This window comes from Elgaria multicarinata, chromosome 3, assembly GCF_023053635.1.
Source record: "Elgaria multicarinata webbii isolate HBS135686 ecotype San Diego chromosome 3, rElgMul1.1.pri, whole genome shotgun sequence".
NCBI lineage: Eukaryota > Metazoa > Chordata > Lepidosauria > Squamata > Anguidae > Elgaria > Elgaria multicarinata.
Window position 1 is genome coordinate 2,880,169 of NC_086173.1, and position 22,741 is coordinate 2,902,909.

The following is a 22,741-nucleotide window of genomic DNA, read 5'->3' on the forward strand; positions in this document are numbered from 1 at the left end:
TGTTAAACCATTGAGGGCTTGTTCAGACAGGTTAGACCTCTAACCCTTTCACAGCAAATGGTTAGCGAGCGTGTTTAAACCGCGGTTAGGCAGCCACCATGGTTAGGAATGGTTCCCACGACACGCTACATCATGGTTCACACGACACACTAAGCCATAATGTTTAGCTCAAAATGCTTAACCGTGTCATCTGAACAGGGTTTGAAAGTACCCTATTTCTTCGATTCTAAGACACACTTTTTTCCCCATATAAACATCTCTAAAAATGGGGTGCGTCTTTGAATCGCGGGTGTGTCTTAGGTTTTTTTTTTCTGTTGGTGGTACTGAAAATAGTGTGCGTCTTACAATCGATGGCGTCTTACAATCAAAGAAATACGGTAGGAATATACCCTTGCTGATTTACTTACTGCAAATCACCTGCAGATCTAGCAGTAGATCCTGATCTACCCTCTGGCCACCCCAGATGAAAAGGAAGTGTTAGCTGGCGTGGGTGGGAAATCTGTGTCAAGTCCCAGAGAGCAGGTGAAAAAATTAACATAGCTAAGCAAAATTCAAATTACGCTGGAAACGAAAAAGGCCTGAAGGCTCCATTTCCTAACCAAGGTCTCTCCCAAACCTCCCAAGTCATTCCAAGGCCAGCCCAAGGTTATGCAGGAGACAACCCAAAAATATGTAACCACAGACTTTTAAACTCTCGGTGCTTCCAGGCAAAGCTTTTATCAAGGAATTTTACTGGGGCAGGATAGGGGACGGACGAGGAGAGATGGCGTCTTCCACTCTTGGCCCTCCCATGTTTTCCCACCACTTCTTCAGTCTTTACCTTACCACAGAAAATCCTTTAGGAAGAAAAGACGGAATAACTTTCTTTTCTTAGGAGCCCTCTGTCTGCCTGGAAGGAAGCACCCGCTCTGTGTTCGTCTGGAATAACTACTGCCCCTTAGTGACATACAATCACTGAAATCAAAAGGAAAAGACTTGCCTCTTCTTTCATAAGCATTTCCTGAAGCATTGTGGGGAGGGGAGACCATATTTTAACCACATTTTTGCTTATATAAACATACAGGACAGTTAAAGGGTTTAACGGAAAAATACATCTATAAGTTATCCTCAGCGTGCACCCTGGGTATGTGGACAACCAGGAATGACGTGTTCCATAAGCCACATTGGAATAGTGCTGAACGGACCATTAGGCTCCCTTGAAATTTCCCTTGTAGCAACTACACCATGGAACGTGCAGAGTACCCAGAGGTAAAGCAGAAAGGTTGTGTGTCCCTGAGGTAAAAATAGGTACAATGTTCCTTCCTACAGATACCTGTACATGTCAATTCTCCGCCGTGGCACCCCGGTTGTGGAATGAGCTCCCCAGAGAGGTCCGCCTGGCGCCTACACTGTACTCCTTTCGTCGCCAGCTGAAGACCGTTTTATTCTCCCAGTATTTTAACACTTAATTTTAACTTAAATTTAAATTTTACTGTTTTATCTCTGTATTTTAATTTTATATCCATTTTGCTGCGTGGTTTTTATTCTGGTTGTGCTTTTTATATTGTATTGTGTATTTGTGCTTTTAACCTGTTGATTGTTTTACTATGATTTTAATTTTTGTGAACCGCCCAGAGAGCTTCGGCTATTGGGCGGTATAGAAATGTAATAAATAAATAAATAGTGCCGGAGGGAATTTGTGGGGCATTAAAGTTACCCTTCCCTCAACGCTGACCTTGATTACAGCCCTAGGTTTGTTGGTTCCTCTGCCCAGAAGGCAGGCTCTACATGAAGCCATAATCTCAGTAGTATGACCAGATACGGAGGAGGAGGAGAAAAATTTCAATGGGGCAGCTTTTCTCCTCTCTACGTGACAAGCTCCACCTGCCAATATTCCCTTCCCCAAGGAACTATTAAAGGGACAGACATCATGTCAGTCTCTGCATCGCAGAAAGTAATGCAGCTAGGCCCTTGGGGTCAAATTCCACCCCCACCCCCAATGACCACCCAGAAAGTGGCAGCAGGGCAGCAGGAGCAAACTATTTTATTCCTGGAGCTATGACCGTTCTATGATTCAAAAGAGTTTAAGACACAAAACCGCACAAAACTCTCACAGCATTTCTTTAAAATCCGGGCTGGCAAACAGTCTAAAATACCAGGCATGTCGAAGCAGCTGTAAAGTATGAAAGAGCTCGTTTTGGGGGAGGCTGCGGGGAAGAGAAAAGAAAAGTCTGTTGTGTGCGTCACACCTGAAGCACAACCAACCATCTAAAGGGGAGGCCCATTAGGGTCTAAAATGACCTAGGAGCACCACGGTTCTCATGAACAGCAAGCACTCTGAGGGTGCTTGGCAAATTTAGTGCAGGACAAAGCAGTGGGGCCCGTTTCCCAATGTCTGAAAAGGAGGGACTGGCTTTGACCCAACAGCAAAGTTCTGGTCTTGGGCTGTTATGAGCTTTGCCCCACATTTCCATCCTCTCTGTGTCTGTAGGCCAACACCTGCCACAGCTTCTCTGCCTTCTCCCTTGCACTTTTCACTTACCGTTGCAGCAGCCGATACCCAGAAAGCAAACTCCCTTTCCCAGGGCTTAGCGCCTGCTGTTGCTGAGGAGGACGTGGATGAGGCCTCCAGGGGGGACGGAGGGGTGGGGGGGTCTTCGGTCCTGCTCAGGCCAGGGGTGCCTCGGCACCGTCCGAACGGCAGAGTCAACGAGGAGGCATCTTTTCCAACTTGGCAGAGGCCGGCTTGGCTCCGCTCTCCCTTGTGGGTGTGTGAGTCAAAAAGGAGAGGTGGGAGAAGAAAGCCTTGCCGGAGCTGGTCTGGCCGGTTTGAGTTCAGGGAAAGCTGAGAGGTAGTCAGGCAGACGTGGGCAAAGGGAGGCGAGATTCTTCGCAGGCGACACCAGCAATTCCAGGTCCTGGTGCCCTTGAAAACCTCCCCCCACCTTCCTGGGTCAGAGACGTTATCAGCTGTCTAGCTGAATTATTTACCAGCATTCCTGGGCTGCCTTGTTTGGTTACCTGCCTGTTTTGTCGCTTTCTCTCCCCCCCCCCCATCCTATAAGACCATCCAACAGCTTGACAGTTAGAGAAGAGCTATGACGCCCCTGCCTCCCATAAGAAGGTGCACATATGGTCAGGTGGTTGAACCAGTCTCTCTCAGCCTGGTGCCCTCCAGGTGTTTTTGACGAGCTTCCATCACCCAACCAGTGGCCATCCTGGCTGGGGCTGATGGGAGTTATAGTCCAAAACAACTGGAGGGCAACATGTTTGGGAAGGCCAAGTTAAATTCTGGATACTTAGTTTCAAAGTAGCATATATCCAGTTCTTGTATTATTATTATTATTATTATTATTATTATTATTATTATTATTATTATTATTATTTCTGGAGCATCCAGACCTACACAGCACTCTGCATTTTACTATGATGCACCTCTCTTGCATTGCTTGGCCTTACTTTTGTTAAACACAACAAACTTTCTTTCCCCTTTACTCATGGTATATCCACCCGCTTAGGTGTTCCCTTCATTCAACTGATGAAATAGGGGCTGCCCTCAAAGGCTTATGCCTACAACCTTTTCCACAAGAGGTTATTAACAGCTGTATCTACTTTTAGTTTTGTTGCAATATTAAGATACAGAGCGGCATCAGACGGGTGGGTGGGGGGAATTGCATTTCCCTACCGTCACTTTATCTCCTGCTTCTGTCCCACAATAGGAACCAACAGCTTCCTCTTTCTTCACACGGGAAAAAAAGAGGGAGCAAACAACGACCACATGGCCCATTCAGTGGGTGTTTTTATCACACTGCTTCTCCTGCACACAGGAGCAAATGGTGGCAAGTTTCATCACAAGGAAAAAAAAAAGGATTTTCTGGGTCTGATTTGTGATGGAAAAATGAGCAGAAGGAATGGGAGGCAGACGGCGTCATGAAAAGGACCCGCAAAAATCTGTGAGTGGCCAGTAACGAGAGTGGTATAAAACGCTCATCTGATGATGCTCACAAGCGCTACATAGAACTTTCCCTTTCCCTACTTTCCCACTACATAGCCTCTAGGTGGTGCTGTGCTATAGCAGAATAGCACAAATACACAAACAGGAAAATACCTTTCCTTTTACTATCAGAAATAATACCCCATTTTCCCAGCAATAAAAACACATACCTGAAAACACTCTGAAAAAAACAGAAGCGAAGCTGGACGATCACAACCTTGTCTAAAGAACATGTAAACAACTGTGAGTAAGGAATCACCAATGCACAATAAAGCCATCATGTAGAAAAGTTCTAGAACTCACAGCATTTCTCATCTAGCAAATATTGGGAGTTGTGGGACTTTTTCCATCAAAACATGCATAGGATTGTATTTTAAGATGTATATGGAAACCTTGAAAGGGGCTCTACACACTAGTAATTATTGTAAGAAGTTCTTATCACACCCATGCAAACTGATATAACAAATCTCTAATGGCATTTTTGGATGGGTGGGTGGTAATGCAAGAGAAAGCTAAAGGGTGCTTTAATAAAGGGAAAACAGAAACAGAAAAAGCGGGAAATTACCCCTTTCCCCAACAGTGGCTTCTCCACTATAATTCCTCCTAAGACATCTCCCACCCCTACTGTCATGAGATTTCACATGTGTGTTTACATATACATGGGGGAATCCCACAAAAGTCAGAGAAGCTTGGAGGTGATTTGGAGTGAGCTGGACAACCATCTGTCAGGGATGTTTTAGGGTGGATTCCTGCACTGAGAAGGGGGTTGGACTCAATGACCTTGTAGGCCCCTTCCAACTCTACTATTCTATGATTCTATGATTCTATTATGGTGGCTTTTTTGCTGGTAAGTCTGGCCCCTGGTGGCCAATATTCAGAAAACAGCCAGATGGAAAGAAGGTAAGGTTCAGAGGAGGGCAACCAGGATGATCAGGGGTCTGGAAACAAAGCCCTATGAAGAGAGACTGAAAGAACTGGGCATGTTTAGCCTGGAGAAGAGAAGATTGAGGGGAGACATGATAGCACTCTTCAAATACTTAAAAGGTTGTCACACAGAGGAGGGCCAGGATCTCTTCTTGATCCTCCCAGAGTGCAGGACACGGAATAACGGGCTCAAGTTAAAGGAAGCCAGATTCCGGCTGGACATCAGGGAAAACTTCTTGACTGTTAGAGCAGTACGACAATGGAACCAGTTACCTAGGGAGGTTGTGGGCTCTCCCACCCTAGAGGCCTTCAAGAGGCAGCTGGACAAGCATCTGTCAGGGATGCTTTAGGGTGGATTCCTGCATTGAGCAGGGGGTTGGACTTGATGGCCTTGTAGGCCCCTTCCAACTCTACTATTCTGTGTTTCTATGAAAAGCAACAAGTAAGGAAAACTGAATCTACTCCAAATAGTTCCCTCCCAATGCAGCTTTTCTCTCTTAAAAATATTACTTCAAGGTTTTGTTCAGAAGAAAAGGCAGTTATGGGCTTCTGCTGCCCGTTCCCTCTGCAGTCTCTTAATCTGCCTGGGGTGTTTCCAAAGGGTGGACTTCATAGAGCTACCGATCAAAAGGCACTAAGTACCTGTGTCATCTTAGGTACTTAGATGCCTTTAAAGCTGCTCCGGAAACTGGAGCTAGTACAGAACACTGCAGCTCAGCTGTTGTCTGGAGCTGCCCCTTTACAGCATATAACTCCTCTGCTGAGGGAACTGCACTGGCTTCCTTTTTGCTACCAGGCCAGGTTGAAGGTTCTTGTGCTTGTGCACAAAGCCCTAAACAACTTGGGACCAGGATACCTGAGAGAGCGCCTTCTCCCCTACTAACCTGTCCAATTACTGAGGTCATCCGAGGGTCTGCTCCTGATGGTTCCACATAGACCCATCCTCCAATTGGAGTCCACCAGAGGAAGAGCCTTCAGCGTGGTGGCCCCCCTCCTACGGAATTCCCTGCCTCTGGAGGTCAGGCAGGCACCAACTTTGTATTCCTTTTGGCGCCTCCTGAAAACATCATTATTCCAGGAAGCCTTTCCTTAATGACTAGCCATGGTTTACTGTACATTTTGCATCTTTTAAAATATATTTTGAAGTGTTTTATTCTGCTTTTATTTTATTTTATATTGTACACCACTCCAAAGTTTTCAATGGGGAGAAGTATATAAATATTGTAAATATATAAATAAAATAAATAAATCTTTTCGTTTTTAGTGGATTTTCCTGTGGAAAGAAGAAAGAGGAGGAGGACGACGACGACAACATGGTGGAAAAACATGGGAGGGTTACAAATGGAAGATGTCAATTGCAGAATAAATCCTCATCTGCAAACACCCCTACCATGTAGAGTCCAGGAGGGGATCACACTAGTATATGAAACGTTGTTTTTACAGTCATTGAATGTTTTGTTTTTGAACGATTTAAAACATAGCAGTTTTTAAAACGTTTACTTACTTTTCTCTTTTTGTGGGAATACATTCCTTTTGGCCACACTAAGAAAAGAAATCTGTTTGTTCTTTTTCTCCAGCTGCCAATTTCCCCTCCTGCTTCCTCTTCTCTCCGAGAATCCTCCACTTACAAACAATCCAGCAAGCAGTCTCCCAAAAGTGAAACTAAAAGTGTCTGCAAAAAAGAGGCTTGAAAGAAAAAAATGGCTCCAACTTTGGGCGCGGAAATTACATAAACATGCCCCCCAGGAATGCGATTGGCTAATTAAGAACCATGGGAAACCCATTTAATACGATGAAATCGGCCACATCATACCAAATAAAACGACTTATTTCGGAGAAGTTCAAAATAAAAACCGGAGAACAGACAACAATAAAACGTCACAAACTGAACGTCATGTGGCGAAATACTACCAAACGCACACTTTAAAATGGTAAGACACGTTCTAACTTGACTAGTGTAGATCCCCTCCTGGGCCGAATCTACACTACTGCTTTAAAGCGCTTTATAACAGTTTTGACAACTGTTGGGGCCCAGAACACACCCGGTAGACAGTTGTCAAAACTGTTATAAAGCGCTTTAAAGCAGTAGTGTAGAGACTGCAGCTGAGAGGGAAGGGAGACAATAGAACTGCCAAATAGTTTGTCAGAGAAGCAATGACAGCCTCGACTCTTGCTTCAATTGGATATTTACATACAATCATAGAATCATAGAACAGCAGGGTTGGAAGGGGCCCCTAAAGGCCATCGAGTCCAACCCCCTGCTCAATGCAGGAATCCACCCTAAAGCATCCCTGACAGAGGGTCGTCCAGCTGCCTCTTGATAAGAAGTGGCCATTATGGAAATGTCAATTATGGAAATGGGAATGATGGGAGTTGCAATCCAACAGGTTGGGAAGGCTCTTATTAGAGGCATAGAAAGGGCTCTGGATTAATTGAAAGAAAAACGGAAGGAAGGACATTAAAGGTGCAATTTAGGTGAGGCAATTGCAGAGAGACAGTGCATCTAACATTGCCTGCTATGTGAAATACCCTTGTAAATGGGACACTCCTGAGATTGTGGCTGCACCAGTTCTTACTGTTCAGCTCTTTAATTTCCACACCCTGGTGAAAAGCTGGACAGCATTTTTAACGGAAAGACAACAGGGCTGGAAAAGACATCTGATTAAAACCCTAGAGAGCTGCTGGTGGTCAGTGTAATACGGAGTGGCAGAGACCAGTGGTACAAGCCATCTTCCTATGTTCCAGTGATCTACCTCACAAGGTTGTTGTGCGACTGGAAAGCACTGAGCGCCTTGGAGGAAATGTAAGATCCAAATGGAACCTATAACTATTGCAGGAGTGCCTCAGCAAGTTGTCATCCATGAGGTGTGCAGATTCTGGCCCTTAAATGTGAGTACATTGGAACACGTCACTATATGTGCCAGCAGTGTTGGACCTGAACTGAACAGCTTTCACCCCGTCACTTCTATTTCCTCCTCCTCCTTTACAGGTGGAAGCAGAGAAGCCACTGGGACATTTCTGGTTAGTCTTCTTGCACCCTCTGCTGGCATGCAACTATAGTGTCTGCTTTCTGGTCTTCTTTTGCAGCTTCTTTCCCCATTTCCATTCCTGCAGTCCCATCCTGATCATATCCCAATCTCTTGTTGCACTCCCATAATTCAAAACCTACACTCCCAGCAAACATGCGATCCTTTTACCCATTCTACTTCCCACAGCTAAATAGTGCCTTTTAATCGCAAAATACTTTTACAATAGTCTCCTTTCTGTTTCACAGATGGGGAAAAGAAGGTAGAGCCTATGCCCAAAGCACACACTGAATTTACAGCAGAGGGAGGTTTAGAGCTTTACCACACCAGCCTTATAGCCTGCTGTCGCGGCGAATTGCTTGCAAAGGACTCAGATGATGTCAACGTTACAGTCTGCTGTCGGGGCAAAGGACTCCTATGACACCGACCATGTCCTGCTGTGATTGCAGTTCTTCCCCCCTCTTAGCAACATATTTTGGTGCATGGAAAGTCCGGTTCTTCCGGTAACGTGAAAGCATCCCGCTGTTCTGTGGGCGTGTTTTCAAGGCGCGGTCTTGCTGACAAAAGAGAGGGGTGTGCAGGGAGGGCGTGATGTCCAACTACCCCCAACCAATGAACTGTTGGAGGAGGTACAAAGGAGATCTGGGGTGGGGGTGGGGATGTGCTTTGCAATGGGAAGAGGGGCGTGTCTTTTCTTCACCGCGTGTTTTTAATTTTTTTGCATTTCCTCCTCCTGCTTTCTGGACGGCTGATGGGACTGTTCTCCCCCAAAATGACAATAAGCCCCGTTGCCCAGCACGCTGGGTCCAATAAAACACACAGGGGTGGAGGATCCAACTTAATTTTATTTCCTCAATCTGTGCAGAAAGGAGTACTTGGTGATAATTCACAAAGCAAGCACACACACCTCGGCTTGTATCACGTTTATATAGGGCTTTGCTAGACTTACCTGATAATCCGGAGGGGCTAGCCCGCACTAGAAGTAGTCGCTCCTATCCATACGTCAGATGCGACAGGCTGCAAGAAAGCCCTGTCGCAGCCGCCATTTTTTTTTAAAGGAGCCAGATGCGCATGAACGCTCGTGCGCTTAGGTAAGTATTTTTTTTAAAAAAATATTCTCCCCGCTCCCCCCCGCCCCAGCTCTGATCCCCCCCGCCCCCGGCTCCGACCTCTCCCCCTGCCCCGATGGATGATCCCTGCCTTTCCCTGGGATCTCGCCCTACCCTTTGAGCCCGCTTTTTGGGATCATCAGTGTCATGCTGATCCCAAGACCGTGGAATGTGTGGGCAGGCGTCAAGGTTTGTCCCGCGGCGCAGGGTGGGGTGAGCAGGGGAAATTGTTAAAAAGAAATTAAAAATGACCTTTTGTGCATGAGCGCTTGTGCATTCGTCTCCTTTAAAGGGGGGAAAACAAAATGGCAGGCACAACGTCCTCGCCCTCCGAGGTTGTCGAGCGCCGCATGTAAACAGAGGCGGAGATCTCGCGATAAAAATATCGTGAGATCCTCACCCCTCCATTGACCTAGATCCAGTAGGTCTAGCTGAGGCCTTGGTGTCTTGAAGGGGCTCATAATGTGCTTTACAAGGGACTACCCAATGCCTGTAATCTTTATAATCACTGTACCAGTCTTGGATCTTGAGTCCGTCTACAAGATTTTCTAAACAAAGGAAGGTTATTACTGCAGAAAAATGGAAATCAAATAACCACCTCACTGCCTGCTTAGCAGTGGCAGTGAGTTGTTTAGGTGAGCATTCTGTCTGCAAACCAATTGCTCTGGATTGCTTTTCACTTGTGCTGTTGGGAAACAAAATCATTAGTGTTTGTACACACATGCCACGGGTGAACTTTGGCTTAGCATCTTGCGGTTTGTTGCTGGCATCTAAAAAGAAAATTTCAGTGTTCGCAATATTTGGCTTCACACAGGCACAGGATTCTGGGCTTCCAGATCTTTGTCCGCTATCTTGTGGCTGTAGTCTGAGGCTATCTGCTGGTTATGGGAGAAAGCAATGTTAGTTTTTAAATTGGATTCAGGTTTCAGGTAGACACCTCCTGCAGTTGGAGGCTCTACTTTTGAAGTCTTTCTTGTATGAAAAGGCCGCTTATTAGGAAGCAAAGTCTGGTTAACAAACACAAGGATTTCTTCGTTAGACTTTGCCACCAGGTCAGGAGACAAAGCAAGTCCTGCTTCTCTCTCTTGAGAATGTTTTTTCTGCGATACACAGCATTCTTCAACAAGCTTTATACCTGCAGTCTTTACTTCTGAACACACCACAGGAGTTTCTTTACAACTTGGTATGGCAGAAACACTGGACTGTGTTTGCTCCTTCTCTTGGACTTGAGACTGAACTGGGAGAGCTTTTAAAACTGGCCATTTCATGGGCTCACTCAGCTTCGGAAGTGAAGCCTCAATTTCTCTAGCTAAGCCTAAGGGGAAATTTTGTGCACCAGACATGCTTGGGAGAGATTTCTGGGGCAGTTACAGTATTGCCTCTCACAAGGCGGCTTCATTTACTCAAGATGAGAGGTTAGTGAATAAGCAAAGAAGTAGGAAAGTTAAGCAAAGTGCACTGACATATATGAATGTCTTCATTTCAGAGCACGCATGGAGAGCGCGTATGGAAACATTCGAGTTTTGCTTCCGTTGTTTTGAAGACCGCATTCGATCTTTAGAAGGGCAGCAGTATAGAAAATGGTTAAAATAGGGTGACCACATGGAAAGAAGGACAGGGCTCCTGTATTGTTAGAGCAGTGTGACAGTGAAATCAGTTACCTAGGGAGGTTGTGGCTCTCCCACACTAGAGGCATTCAAGAGGCAGCTGGACAACTAACTGTCAGGGATGCTTTAGGGTGGATTCCTGCATTGAGCAGGGGGTTGGACTTGATGGTCTTGTAGGCCCCTTCCAACTCTGCTATTCTATGATTCTTTGTTAACTTTCATTTACAACTAACGTAGGGCTCTAAAAATCCTTGGGTAGAATCATAATATGTGTCTATGATTCTGAACCTTTAATTATCTTATATTTTGGCTTGTGTGGTGATCACAAGCTTTTGCAAGGAAGATAAGCGTTTGCAAAGAACATTTGGCAATTGTGGAACGAAGCCAAGTCACTTATGAGTGGTAAAAGGCACAAATCCTTTCTTAAAAACATTTGCTATGGCAATTAAAGAAACACTTGGAACTACTAAAGTAACAATTATCAAAATTGCAGCTACACAATCTTCACAAGGAACAGCTTCACAAGGAACAATACAACTTTAACAGTTGTATTGAATTTCAGCAGGTGTCATTTGTATATTTAGAGAACCTGGTGACATTCCCTCTTCATCACAGCAGTTAAAGCTGCCCTCTTTTAAATCTGGTCACTCTAGTATAGCTCCTGCAGCGTTAACTGTTGTGATGAAGAGGGAATTTCACCAGGTTCCCCATATATACAAATGACACCTGCTGGAATCCCCTTTTCTGTGCAACTGTTAAAGATACAGGAGCCCTGTCCTCCTTTTCATAGGGTCACCCTAGTTAAAATGAAATACAGACGGCTAGCGGAACGACATGTTTTTAGTTATGGAGGTTGTGCACATCCCGCTTCTCCTTAACCCCCTCCTTCACGTGTTAATTAAAGAGGCTGCTTGGTGAAGAGCAGGAGGTATAACACATGACATTTGGCAAAACTCAGCTGCTCATTGTTACTTTTAACAATTAAAAGCTGGATTCTTTTTGCCTGTGGGGCCTCTGCTGCTTTGATGTTCCACCCCTCCGTTCATCACCCCTCCCCGAGGCTTTCTCTCTCTTTCTTCTCCTGGGAATATTAAGGAGCTTAGCGCTCTAAAGAGGGCTGTGTACCAAACACTGGGCTAGCAAGGCAGGCCTGGTGATTAGCAAGACAGAAATAGAAGTACGTTCTTCTTGGTTCGCTGGACAGAACGCTGAGGTAGGAGAGGGGAGAATCCCTCATCAACTACTCAGTATGCAGGGGCACCCGCACCCCGCAACTACATTGCATGATCCAAGAAATATGTCCCTGGGTGGTTTTTTGTTTGTTTCTTCATTTTGCAGCGATGCTGGGGTGGTATAATGCTCAGATTGTGCATGATAGTGGATTTGTGAAATTGTATTGATAAAACATAGAATCATAGAATAGCATCGAGTCCACCCCCTGCTCAATGCAGGAATCCACCCTAAAGCATCCCTGACAGATGCTTGTCCAGCTGCCTCTTGAAGGCCTCTAGTGTGGGAGAGCCCACAACCTCCCTAGGTAACTGGTTCCATTGTCGTACTGCTCTAACAGTCAGGAAGTTTTTCCTGATGTTAACTTGATCCCTTTCCTTTAACTTGACATTAACATGTTTCCTTTAACATGTTAAATCATTCCTTTAACATAGGGTGACCATATTTGGGGAACCAAAAAAGAGGACACCTAGTGTGTGTGTGTGTGGAAGCAGCTTTCTGAGTCCTGCAAAAAGTATGTTATTCTCCCGCCACCTTAAAGAACCCGATTGGAGTGGAGGAGGGGAAAGGATTTCATTCTGCACCACCACCATCCACTCCAATCGGGGCCTTTTCTATAATGTCCACGAATGACCCACTTTCCCCTTTAAGACCTCAATTGGAGCTCGGGGTGGGGGAATGATGTGCCTCAAGAAAGCATGTCATTCACTCCTGCCATGCTAATGGCAGCCTTAAAGAGGAAGGTGTGTCATTCCAGGACATTATTGAAAATTATAGAAAATCCCCCCTGACACTATGGAAAGAACAAAAACCAGGACAAATCCGGGGAAATCCTGACAGTTGGTCACCCTACTTTAACATGATAAAAAGGGTCCCCCAGCACCTTGAACCATGTGTATGTAGCAGTCCCTGCGAACTGTAATATTTGTAGTTTGGCAAAGAGATTTTTGGAAACAGTTTTTTGGGGGGCTGGATCACCCCCACCCTTCCATGAGCAAAATAATGTCCGTGGGCAGGCCCATGACCCCTTGATAACACTTGGTCCCCAACTGAAGCTTCAGCTTTCCCCCATTGGGGAGGATGTGGGGCAGAGAGAGCACTTAGTGTTCCCCTGGTCAGCATGGTCAGTGTTTGGGGGATGATGTGAGTTGTAGTTTGAAACATTTGAAAGGTACAAGTTGGGGAAGGAAGCCTGGCCGAGATAGCTAAATGGAACCTCTACATTCCAAGGCAGAATTCTGCTGAGCCCCAGTTGCTGGGGAGCATTCAACTGGCCACAGTGGGAAACTAGACTGATCTTGTTTTTTCATGCTTACCACCTCTGGCCTTCGTGAGCTGCTCCTGGGGCGCTGCCTGTTCTCCTTCCTAAAATGGCAGCATCGATGCACTCCCAGCGTTTCCTGACAGGCTGTTAGCCCAGCCCAACCTGGCGTTTTGCAGATGTATTAGACTGCAATTCCTATTAGCTCTAGCCAGCTCCCAGTTGGCTGAGGGTGATGGGAATTGTAGTACCACACATCTGGAGGGTGCCAAGTTTCAGAAGGCTAAAGTGCGAACTAGGAATAGCTGGCATGACCTCTGGACATGCATCACTAAAAATGTTCATTAAATGATTTAATTAAACACTTAAAATAATTATAAATAAATACATTTCATTTGAAAACTGGTCCTTTTCCGCACTACTTTTTAACTGTAGCCATTGCGGTGGGAGCAGGTTTTGGTTAAGCAATGACAGTGATCTTCGCTATTTTCTAAGCAGGTACCTCTTTGGCTTCAGGAACTTTCACCAAGTTTTCCTGGGCCATCGGGGACCTTCTCCCGCTCCTTGTTTATGCAGCAACACTGTGCATCATCGGACTTGGGCAGAGGTCTTTGGGGCCTCTCGTCCTCATCCCCTTTCATGTCTTCCAAGCAAGCCTCTTGCGTTGATGAGCTGCAGGTCTCCTTGACTCTGCACCCCTGAAGCCTCCTCCGGTAGCCCAAATCCCTGCTAAAGCACACGCCAAGGCAAAGTTAGGGAAGCCCTTCTGAAAGCGAGCAGCTCCTGGAAAAGGAGTGAATGAGTGAGAGAGGTGGAGAGCCACCCGTGAGGTGACTGGGAGTCACCAATGGCTCTCGGGCCTTGCAGTGAAGAACACTGCTATGGGAAAGGGCTTTGCGGGAATCTCTTGAGGAAGATGTTAAATGCTGCATGGGACCACAGTTATAATTCTGCTTCCTCCTGATTATGGAATAGCAGTCTCTTGGCACCACTAAGGGCCCTGGTGTGGACAGGACTGGGTCTGAGTTTGACAAAGAAGCATGCCAGCATGACAAATCACAACTGTTTCCCTGAGACAATTTAAGCATTAAGCTGAGGAGATGGGAACCGTTGTCCTCCTATAGGGTCTATAATTATAGGGCCTATACCAGCCTTCCTCAACGTGGGGCGCTCCAGATGTGTTGGACTGCATCTCCCAGAATGCCCCAGCCAGTTGGCTGGGGCATTCTGGGAGTTGCAGTCCAACACATCTGGAGCGCCCCAGGTTGAGGAAGGCCGGGCCTATACTGTGCGAGTGTCATTTTCGCTGCAGTCCAAGGCAGTTGGTTACCTCACCTCAAGCAGCTGCACCCCATGATCTGAGGAAATCGTCGCAGGATCCATCGCAGAGGGTGCTGCCGGGGCCCAACTCTGAGACTGTGTGCAAAGGAATGTGGGGTGTCTTGAACCACATTGAAACCCCCAAGTTATAATGCTGTCTCTGCCCCCCAGCAGTGGACCTCTGGGCTGCTAGGAAGGTCAAGCTCAGTCTGTGCAGTTGACCTTGGTCTCACTCTCTCGTTTTGCTGCTCGCTTCCATTCACAGAACTGATCCCAATCTCTCCTGGGTGACGTGAAAACACTTCGAAGGAACCTTTCCTCTCCATTGCTACAGGGCTCTAGAGTCTGGATTTGTCCAGTTCGAGCCTGGGTAATTATAATGTGCATGGGACAGGAGGTGACTTTGGAGCCTCCAATCCCAGGAACGACTGGAGTTGAGCTCGGCACCTCCAGGCTCTGCCTGCCCACCCCCACCCAGCTGCACACAGGGAGGGTGGCAGGTGGATCCAGTCTGTGCCGGGCGGTTGCGCAAAGCCTCTCAGCCTGATTGCAGTTATTCAAGTCCTTGAGCGTCCTCTAATCCCATCAAACAATAGAACTTGAGCTCTCCCTCTCTCGCCACCTCCGCACAAATCCCCGGCAAGAAAAGGCGGAAACGTAGAAGGTGAAGCTTTTCCTAGTATGGAGATGCAGGGTGTTTCCAGACGAGGGCAGGCCGAAATTCAGCAAGGCATGCTTTTTGTATCCCTACAGATGCTTCCATCAAGAGAGGGGTCCTAGCATTACCAATCAGAAGACTCTATTCACCTCTCCTGTCTTTTCCTTCTTAACAGACTTTCCACAGTTAAGGGAGGGGGGGATGGAAGAAGTGGTGGGAGAATATAGGAAGGTTACAAGTGGACGATAACCACAAGCGAATCCCCTTAAAATCCCATGAATGCCATAAGCCTGCAGGTGCTTCCAGACTTGATTTTTATGGCACCATCGCACTGCATTGTTCATGGGCCTATCAGGGCCCATTACTCAGGCCTGGGCAGACTCCCTGTGGAAGGCAACTGGGTCTGGGAGCCACCTGACATTTTTAAATTTCCCAGCATGCTCCGGAAGTGCCGCCCTGGGGCATTGTGGGAAATTTAAAATATCAGCCAGGCCCTCGTCTCCACAATGTCGAGTATGCAACGTGGGGTGGCGCTACGTTAGCACTCCTTCCGCCCATCTACAGTGGAAGGGGCACAGTTGCAGGCTTTCCGGTAGGCGCCGGTGCCTCTGTGCCCCCCCACCCGAGCACACACACTGCATTTCCGGGGCACCTGGGAGCGTCCGTGTCCCCTCTTCCAAGGTTAGGGTGTTGTTGTTTTAAAATTGGCCTCTGTTCTTTTTTTTTTCTTTTTTTAACAAAAACCTGTAAATGCGAAGGATCACATTTAGAGCTAAATTGGGGGGGACAAGGGGAAGAACGGGGGTGCTCCCTCCCTCACAGAATATCCCCCCAAAAAACCTTTTAATTTTATTATTTTTTTTAACAAGGGTCCACAGAAGTACGGAGCCTTGCTCCAAGCTAAAAAAGTCAGGGTAAGTGCCCATCTTTTTTAGAGCGGAGCTTTGGGGCTTTGCCCCTGGATCGCTTCGGAGTGGCGGCTGCATCATGTAGATCACCTGCTGCCACTCTGAAGCTACCGCGGGGAAAAGCACCCATCTAGACAAGCCCGTGAGTCCAGCAGTGATGGAGGAAGGTCCACCTTGCATGTCAGCCCACTGCTTGCTCTGCCGCTTTCTGCCCTCTAAGGTTCCCTATATTCTGGGCCCTGCTCCAAGTCAGCCTTCCCGTCTTGCCCCACCTTGAATAGGACCTGTGTGAGATTTCCTACCCTCCAAACTGACAATTGTCTTGTCTCAACGGAGCTGCTGGTTGATGACAGCTTTGCTCCTGAGCCGTTATATTTGTGAACACTGAGTGCCCTCACCCCAGCTCATCCTGTCAACGGCAGAGGTTTCATGACAACAAGAACAGTACAGTATAGACTGAACATAAGTGCAAAGGCCAATCTAGTCCAGCATCCTGTTTCTCACAATGACCAGCCAGATGACCCAATGGGAAGCCATAGACTTCCCTAGCTGGTGTTCAGAGGTGTGCTGTCTCTGATCTTAGTAGCCACTGAGAGCTTTACCCTCCATTAATTTGTTTAGTCCCCTTTGAAAGTTGTATAAGTTGGTGTCCATCACAACGTACTGTACCCAACGTACAGAGTACACAATTACACAGTTTAACTATGATCAGGAGTCTGGAAACAAAGCCCTATGAAGAGAGACTGAAAGAACTGGGCATGTTTAGCCTGGAGAAGAGAAGATTGAGGGGAGACATGATATCACCCTTCAAATACTTAAACGGTTGTCACACAGAGGAGGGCCAGGATCTCTTCTCGATCCTCCCAGAGGGCAGGACACGGAATAACGGGATCAAGTTAAAGGAAGCCAGGTTCCGGCTGGACATCAGGAAAAACTTCCTGACTGTTAGAGCAGTATGACAATGGAACCAGTTCCCTAGGGAGGTTGTGGGCTCTCCCACCCTAGAGGCCTTCAAGAGGCAGCTGGACAACCATCTGTCAGGGATGCTTTAGGGTGGATTCCTGCATTGAGCAGGGGGTTGGACTTGATGGCCTTGTAGGCCCCTTCCAACTCTGCTATTCTATGATTCTATGCACTGTGCGAAGAAGGGCTTCCTTTTTGCCACTTACGCATTGCCACCAAAGAGAAAATGCATTCTCACAAAAGAGGTCACAGACACGCTAATTTGGATGTACAAATGCTACTTCAGAAATAATTATTAAATAGGAATCTGGTCCATCTCCCCATAGTGGGAAACAGTGTGACCAGGAGGCCTGTGTGCCTGTTCTGCCTGCTGCCTGGATGCTGTCTGTTGATGGGCAACTTCAAGGCCCCCTGCTTCTCTCCCTTCTTAAAGTTTCTTCTCTTTAAACTGGACTTGGACTGGACTTGGCCCTTCATATAGAGGATGCCTTCAAACAGAGGTCTGTCCTCTGACAGCGTTTCAAACGTAGGACTGTCCTCTGTAAAGTAGGAACCTGGGCATTTCTCACCATTCAGCTTCATTGGATGACCACACTGGGGGCTAATCCATTGCATCTATGTTCGGTTTCGTCACAAAATTCAGAGCTGAGCACCACACAAGGAGTGTTTCCTGCTACATAACCTCTAGATGGCAGTGTGGTATAGTGCAAGTACACAAGAGGAAATCACGCTTACTTGAACCAATCAGAAATAATGTCCCATTTCCCCTGCTCTAAAAAAAAAAAAAAAGATGTGGAAAGTTCTGTTTACAAACATAAGTGAAACTGGAGGTCACAATGTCATCTAAAGAACTCACAAACAAGCCTACCCAGTTGAATTTTAAGATGCCTTTTTTAATGGTGTGCTGCTTTTAATGATGCACTGGTTTTAAACATTTGAATTAGTTTTATGTATTTTATGGTGTTTTCATTTGTGTTGTACCCTGCCTCGATCCTGAGGAAGAGGCGGGTAACTAACAAATAAATAAGTAAATAAATATTATTAACCGTCAGTAGGGAAACATGAGCACACAACGAATGCCTTGTGTAGAAAAGCTCTTGATTCTACTATTATGAGAGAAGGGAGAAAAGCTTCTCTCTGTCCACTTTCTCAGCGGGTTGTGGAAGGGAGTCCCAGCTCAGGGCAGGGACAGGAATCCTAGCTGTGAAGGAGCAGAGCAGGCATGCCACGGAGGTAACGGAGAAGAGGCGTTCTTGGCCTTGGTAACAGTGGAACAAGGGCCCCTAATGCTTCCCACTCCCCTGGGGTCTCTGTAGGAAGTGGGTCAAAGAGTCTGATCCTGAAGAAACCCCCATACTCCAAAAGTGCACAACTCACAACCCCCAAAATCATAAGAACCGCTTTTCTGGATCAGACCAAGGGCAGGCTATTCCAGCACCCTGCTTCCAACACTAGCCTCTCAGTTGCTTCTGAAAAACCCCATAAGCTGACAGCAGACCTCCCCTGTTAATACAGCAGCTGGCATTAAGGGATATACTGCTTCTGTACATGGAGGCTCCCTTCAGCGATTTCTGCTAATACCCACTGAGAGACACGGATTCCTCCATCCATCTCTCTCTCTAATGCTAGGAATGTCCCTTGCGCATGGTTAATAGTTAATGCTGTCGCCCAGCTGCCTGCGCTTTGTTGTGTGACCGTGTTTCGGGGAGGGGTGGCCCCAGGGCTGTGCATTTTCTTGTCAACTCTTTGTAGTTGTACAGAAACAGGGCTGTGCCCTGCCAGCAGATTAGCCTCGGGCGTGTAATTGGCTCAGGAGCTGAGCATAAAGCACAAGGAAAGCACCTCCTGCCGGGAGAGGCCAGGGGTCTGCAGCTCTGGCCAGACGGAATCCGGAGAGCACCGGCGACAGGTAAGAGGAGTCCCAGTGGCCAGACTGGAAAGAAGCAAGGTGTGTGTGGGGTGGTGGTGGGCATCACTGCAGGGAGGAAAAGGTGCATGGGAAGGGCAGTCATCACCACTGGTTAATCCAGAGGATCACTGGAAGAGGGTGGGTGGAAGGAGAGAGAGAAATGGTTTAGGGGCACATATGGTCAGGCTCTGGCGTGGCAGGGGTTGGAGTTGCACTTTCCCAAGGAATGCTGCCCCATCTGTCTGCCTGTCTAATTTATCCTTAGATCTAGCCATCTCAGTACTCTGCAACCCATCATTTGTGGACACGATGGGACATCAAGGCCACCGTAAAAGGAATGCCCTCTCTGAGCCACGGAAGTCATAGCTGTGTCGGATAAAAGTCCCTCATTACTGTAGGATTAATAGAGACTTTTTCCTTAACATGGATCATGGGATTAATTCCGTCCTCTTACATGTTCCTATAATATAAGTCTTAGCTACTTTGCTTTTCACAAATACACTTTTCCTTTTCCTTTTTTTGCTAATGGGGTTGTATTCCTGCTTGCTCGGCTGTACCATTCAAAACCTAGCAAGGGCTATTGCACTCATGTCCTGCTTAGTTGGTCCCTGGTCGACAGCTGGTTGGTCACTGTGTGAACAGAGCGCTGGACTAGATGGACCCTTGGTCTGATCCAGCATCAGGGCTCTTCTGATGTTGGGAAGGTGTGCTGTAGCTGTACGTTTACGTCTTCATGGCTGCAGCCCACTGGTGCCCTGCCCTTTCTGGGTATAGTGAAAAGAAGGGAGAAACGAATTCTCAGGAAGCTGAACTTTTTATTGTAGGTTGTAAAGCCCGACGCGTTCCGGCCTATACCTTTTCAAGGCCTTCTTCAGGGGGCTGTTAAACATTTAAAATACATACTATAAAACATGGTAGGAACAACATGTAAGAAAAAATATATTATTATTATAAAATTAGATTGACATATTGCTACAGGGGCCTATGTACATTTGTAAATTCTTCGAAGCATTTTCTAATTTATAAGAGGACAAAGTGCTCTGTATACAGTATTTTATTACATTCATACAAAACATTTCTTATCAAAAGAATATATATCATATCTTACTTGTAGCAAGAGGTCTGCAAAGATCTTCTTATCAACAGAATGTCTTTCTCTGATTGTTAAAAGCAACTGAAAACATTGGCCTTCGATTATATCCTTGTACACTTTTTTCCTTTTGTCAGATGTTATCTTTTGGGGCAAACGCCAAGGTCATTGTGCTCGGACACAGTTGCTGTCTGGGGAAATTATCTACAGTGATTTGCTAAATCATAGTAATGGTAGCAGTTCCAAATCTTCATTTAATCCTTTAGGTTTTAAAGTTTTTAATTTGAGAATCCATTCAATCTCCCTCCGTAGTAATTTGTTGTTGTTGTTTATATTAAGCTTAAGTGCCCAAAATTTTAGGTCTGTGTGGGAATGTTGTTCTGCAAACTGAGGGGTTAATGTAGGGTGGCCATATTTGGGAAACCAAAAAAGAGGACACCTAGTGTGTGTGTGTGGGGGGGAAGCAGCTTTCTGAGTCCTGCAGAAAGTACGTTATTCTCCCGCCACCTTAAAGACCCCGATTGGAGTGGAGGAGGGGAAAGGATTTCATTCTGCACCACCACCATCCACTCCAATTGGGGCCTTTTCTATAATATCCACGAATGACCCACTTTCCCCTTTAAGACCTCAATTGGAGCTCGGGGTGGGGGAATGATGTGCCTCAAGAAAGCATGTCACTCCCTCCTGCCATGCTAATGGCAGCCTTAAAGGGGAAGGTGTGTCATTCCAGGACATTATTGAAAATTATAGAAAATCCCCCCTGACACCATGGAAAGAACAAAAACCAGGACAAATCCGGGGAAATCCTGACGGTTGGTCACCCTAGTTAATGGTGCACCTGGCCTATGATTTTTTTATGTTGCTGAGGTGCTCCCCTATGCGTTTTTTTAGGGATCTGATGGTTTTGCCTACATAGATTTTTACAGCAAAACAAGAGAGGACTCCTTACTATAAATAGGCAAAATGGATAGGACCCCTGTACAAATGGTACACACTGCAAAAAGAACTGTACAAATCAAACAATTTGTACAATTTGAGCAAACAATCAAATTATGTATTACATATGATATGACATAAATATTACAATTATGTGTAGTTAATACATTAAACATTATAAAAATTGTAGAACTTGAAATAGAAGCAAACATATTTGCTGTAAGTGAACAAGACAACGTGCAGAATGCTAAAACGACAGCTCCGGGTTATAATATGCGTTTCAATACTTCTTCAGTCAACTCTGCATGCTGAAACTTTGAGACTTTAATAAGTGAAAGGTGCTGTATACCCTTCTCTCTACACGTTGGAGGCAAGCTGAAGACACAAGGGTGACAACAATAATGAAAGAGAATAATTATTCCTGCAATTTTCTTATTATGTCATTTAATAAGGTAATTGAACATGGTACCTTCCTATATCAGGACTTTGAATCTTTTAATTTCTTAGAAAAAAGCTCCAGTAATGTTATGCAGGATCTCACCTACGGCAACATTTAAAGGTGAGGAAAATGACTATAAATTTTAACCATCTTAGAGGTGAAATAAATATAAATTCACTTGTCTGTAAAAGTCCACCTTGTGCTGAGCTAATCTTGAAAACAACATGAAGGAGGGAGTGGATTGCTAATGAGAAAGATCACCAAGATCTATATATTATGGTGTAGCAAAAACAGCTGCGTCGGAGAGAACACAATTGTTAACGCTCCAAAGTGAAGGCTTAAGATAGTCTGGCAATTAAGAAGATGGTGAAATGTTCCATAGAATTGGTCCATATAAAGTGAATGTATGAAATCACTAAGAGAAATATACTTGTTAATTTAAAGTGATAGGTCATCAAAAAAGGTATTAAATTGTACCGTAAAGGAAAAAGCCATAGTGAAACCTCGAATAGAATCCAACAGCCAAACAAGAGAAAACTCCTTACTATAAATAGGCAAAACGGATAGGACCTGTGCAAATGGTAGACACTGCAAAAAGAAGTGTACAAATCATAGCTGTATAGAGCAAACAATGAAATTATGTATTACATATGACATCAATATTACAATTATGTGTTAATACATTAAACATGATAAAAATGGTTCACTGAAGAAGTATTGAAACGCATATTATAATCTGGAGTTGTCATTTTAGCGTTCTGCACATTGTCTTGTTCACTTACAGCAAATATGTTTGCTTCTATTTCAAGTTCTACAATTTTTATAATGTTTAATGTATTAACACATAATTGTAATATTTGAAACAAAGCCCTATGAAGAGAGGCTGATAGAACTGGGCATGTTTAGCCTGGAGAAGAGAAGATTGAGGGGAGACATGAGAGCACTCTTCAAATACTTGCAAGGTTGTCACACAGAGGAGGGCCAGGATCTCTTCTGGATCCTCCCAGAGTGCAGGACATGGAATAACGGGCTCAAGTTAAAGGAAGCCAGATTCCGGCTGGACATCAGGAAAAACTCCCTGACTGTTAGAGCAGTGCGACAATGGAATCAGTTGCCTGGTGAGGTTGTGGGCTCTCCCACACTAGAGGCCTTCAAGAGGCCGCTGGACAAGCATCTGTCAGGGACGCTTTAGGGTGGATTCCTGCACTGAGCAGGGGGTTGGACTCGATGGCCTTGTAGGCCCCTTCCAACTCTGCTATTCTATGATTCTATGATTCTATGTCATATGTAATACACAATTTGATTGTTTGCTCAATACAGCAATGATTTGTACAGTTCTTTTTGCAATGTGTACCATTTGTACAGGTCCTATCTGCTTTACATAGATT

General features: G+C 45.7%; 1 protein-coding gene across 1 annotated transcript in view; it reads right to left on the reverse strand.

Annotated features, from left to right (window-relative positions):
• PALM3 (paralemmin 3) overlaps positions 1-2,602 on the reverse strand; it is a 42,870-nt gene extending 40,268 nt beyond the window's left edge. The window contains exon 1 of the mRNA XM_063119101.1: positions 2,522-2,602. The gene's annotated coding sequence lies outside the window, so the exon portion shown is untranslated. The remainder of the gene's footprint in view (positions 1-2,521) is intronic.
• Positions 2,603-22,741: the final 20,139 nt, after the last annotated feature.